This window comes from Syngnathus scovelli, chromosome 9 (genome assembly GCF_024217435.2).
Source record: "Syngnathus scovelli strain Florida chromosome 9, RoL_Ssco_1.2, whole genome shotgun sequence".
NCBI classification, from domain to species: Eukaryota; Metazoa; Chordata; class Actinopteri; order Syngnathiformes; family Syngnathidae; genus Syngnathus; species Syngnathus scovelli.
The window spans coordinates 9,032,086-9,035,841 of NC_090855.1; the positions used below are offsets into that span (position 1 = coordinate 9,032,086).

Sequence of the window (3,756 nt, forward strand, 5' to 3'; positions counted from 1 at the left end):
TTGTGGACCTTCGGATCATATCGCCCATTACTTTTACAGACTCTTGAAATTGGAACCTTATGATCCTCGAGGCCAAACTCTAAGGGACACCAGAGTCGCAACCCGCCCCAACCAGTTCGGTGGATTATTGCTCCTCCAACTCGATTATATTCTAAGCCATCAGAGTGGCCCTTCAGACCAACTAACTGCAAATCTGATGCGGCACCTCAGGCCCAAGACCTGCCCGAGTTTATCCATAGCCTGGAGCATGTGACTTGACTGACCAGCCTTGATGCCCTCAAACCTAAAAAACTGAAAGTGCAGCAAAGAAAAGCGAGAATCACCGACCTAAAGACCAGCATGGTCAGACACATGAGGGTCACATGATGACCTCGTTCCAGTTGATGGAGATCCCACATAATGAACATCTGGATTCCATCCCAACAATCAGAAAAGGATGTTTTTGGCGGGATTGAGCTGGTTCACAAAGGCTTAACATGTCGACAAAATTGTTGGTACCCCTCTGTTACCAAATGAAAACCCACAGTGGTAACAGGAATAACTTGAATTTGACATAAGCAGAAATACACAAATAAATAAAAAATAAAAAAATTCCAATGTTGCTTTTGACTTGTTACTTAACATAATTCTTTCAAAAACAACAACTCATGAAACAGGCCTGGAAGAAAATTAACATTCTTCTGGTTTCTTCACATTGGTGTCATGCAATTCCAACCAAATGACACATCTGAATGTCACGCTTTCAAAATGTTTCTAAGACTTGTCTATGCTTTGATTCGGTTATGCATGGCAAACAAAAAAAAACAATATTGCAAATTAAACACTATTGCATTCAATATTGAGTGTTATTGTAAAAGTGGATTTTGATTTTAGGGTCTCAGATTGTGCAATGTTTTGGCTAGTCAGTGTTTCTAAGCCTTATCATAAAACTCAAAGGGGAAATCAAGTAAAAAAAACATGGCAATCTGATTGTGTTTGTGGAATGTGAATAAATTAGCACATCTACCGGTTTGTATCCATCTCAGGGGGCAGCCATTTTGCCACTTGCTGTCGACTGAAAATGGAATCACATTGGCTCAGGTAACTGTCACGGCTTGTTTTGCTGTTTTCTGGGTTTGGTCATGTGACGTTCACATTTTCAGAAAAAGAAAAAAAACAAAAAAATCACCACCTGAGATGGATTAAAATGAATGGATTTTGGCGTTTGATTTATTTTACACAACTGTAGTATTCATCAGAACATTGTGTTTTGACAGGTGGGAGCGCATCAGACATATTACTGCAAATAAGTGTTTTTTTTGCTTTATTTCTTCTTGCAAGGAAAAGCGTCCAAAGACTTAGGTCCATAACATCAGAAGACAGTATAATGGAAACCAGCTAAGTGACAGCAAACTACTGCATTTATGGTCAGAGCCCAGCTTCCGAGATAGCGAGCAAAATACTCATGTTGACTCTTTTTTTTTTCCCCTCAATCTAATTGGATTACGGTTTGCCCATACACAATTTTGCAAAATCATGATTAATACAAGGTTGCAGCTTCTATTTTTTCTGTTTGCTCTCTCCATCTCATTTTGTTACAGCTCCTGGTGGGTGGAAGTGATGGATAGATGTAGACTGAATGACCTATATGAAGAAAATTACCACAATTGTCATTCCGGTTCATATAGGCCACATTTGGAATGTTCAAGACAACTCTTATATCTGCGATTTCCTTCCTTCCGGGCATACATACGGTACTGTATATATGCCACATTGGAAGCAATCAGAATGCATTAGTGGGATAATGCAATCAATTTTAAATAGCATCAAAGCAATTGAGCTCATTCATTGCAGTGCATCCAAATAACTACTATAATAAAAATAAAAAAAACATGTAGCTAAGTCTACCAGCAGCTTGACCACCAACCCAAAAGAAAGACAACATATGCTTTATACAGGAATCTTCAATTTGAAGACACTAACCAAATACAGAAAAAGAACATTAGTTTTCTCTTCATTATCATCATTTTGAGACAGTTCCATGTTGTAGTCGGACTGTTTTCAATTCGGTTACTCACCGTTTACAGGTATTGTGCAGGGGGTCGTCAGGCCAGCATGGGATGGTCTCTAGGCCATTGTGCCTGCTCAAAATAGATAAATTATATGCAGACAGCAAAACTTGGGGCACTTCTACAAGCACCAAATCGCACACAGTATAATTTTCCTATGCCTGTCACGGATTGGAATGGAGCAGGGCGACCAAATGCAGCTTGAACCAGTGTATATTGAAGGAAAAGGGGAGTTGGAATGGAGGATGAAGGGGAACAGACAGACGGACATACTAACATAACGACCTAACAAAACAACAACATGACTGACCGACAGACTGGCTAACAGAAACGGCACTGACAGACAAGGACATGGGACGACAGACAAGCGGACGTGGGATGAGAACAATCCCACAGGAAGTAAGGGGCAGACAGGACTTAAATACATGACAGGTAATGAGAGGCAGGTGAGCATCATGATCACACTGATCATGGGCAGACACAGGAGGGGAGGGGCGAGTACACAGCGACACGGACAGAAACCATAACAACCAACACAATAAAACAATCAGACGAGTCGTGACCATGACTGCCTATCCATGTTACTAACATTTATCTGTCGTTCTTGATCCTGAAGCTAACCTATGCCCTTCAACAGGCTTCAGAACCTATAATAAAAAAAAATAGTGGTTAATCTGTGTATAATGTTAAAAATCCATACAATTTTACTACTCATTGCACATAAAATGTCAATTAATATCAATCAGTAAATAAACAAAAATGTAAGCTTTACAGTTATTTAGCACAAAGAAAAATCTACATATGTAGCACAAATGTTTTGCACCGTAGAATGAGTTTTATAGAGTTTTGGGCGACTTGGTGGAACATGTGGCTGGCACGTCAGTGTTACATTCAAAGGGGTTTGCATGTCAGCTCAGACTTGTGTCTATACTTTATGTTCTCTGTGACTGACTGGGACCAGTCCAGGGAGTACCCAGTTATATTCACCTCACCATGTGTGTTGTGAAAATGTAATCATGCAGTTGCACAGTTAACATACAAACATGAAACAGTAAAAGCATCCATCCATTATAGTAAATAATAATTGACATTTATGAAAAAAAAAGCAAATAACTTTTGTGTAAATTTTCCAAATTGGAGTCTCAGAATGTTGTTGGACTGACTTGTTTTCATGGTGGAGCAGAAGTAAGAGATTTAGGTCAGATGCAAATCTCTTCCTTGTAATAATTTCAGCATGTGTTGATCCATCTGGAGCCCACAGCAGAATAATAAGCACAAGCCTTGCTAGCATGTGCCGACATTCAAAAGGCGGCAAGGACATGCTCAGCAGCTGAAGGCGACGGGAGTGTGCACTTTAGCTTAACTAAGACAAAACATGATAAAATTAAGATCATGTGAATGATTTCAGAGAGTGGACCAGTCGAAGTTCTGCATAAAATATGCATTTCAGCAGCAATACATAAAATGTTATCAAAGTGGACTTTTTGTTAGAACAGGAAGCTGCAGGGAATCAAGCCCAGCACCCCGCGTTGCTGTAAAAATTAATTTGATATGACTTTGGGTCGTACTCACACATGTCACGTCAAATTTCTGGAAAATAACCCTAGACGGAGCGTAAGGCCTCATCTAATTATGGAAAAGTCGCTGAGGCGTCTGCACTTCTGCTTGGTAGCTGTGTGTGGTACCCGCACAAGAAACAACAGGCTGT

The 3,756-nt window shown here is 40.0% G+C and overlaps 1 long non-coding RNA gene across 1 annotated transcript; it reads right to left on the reverse strand.

The window, feature by feature from the left end:
- Positions 1-1,198: 1,198 nt before the first annotated feature.
- LOC125974956 (uncharacterized) lies at positions 1,199-2,453 on the reverse strand. Its single transcript, XR_007483800.2, has 3 exons — positions 2,359-2,453; positions 2,058-2,120; positions 1,199-1,623 (listed from the first exon to the last, which is right to left on the reverse strand). It is a non-coding gene; the product is annotated as an uncharacterized lncRNA (long non-coding RNA).
- Between the last annotated feature and the right edge of the window lie 1,303 nt (positions 2,454-3,756).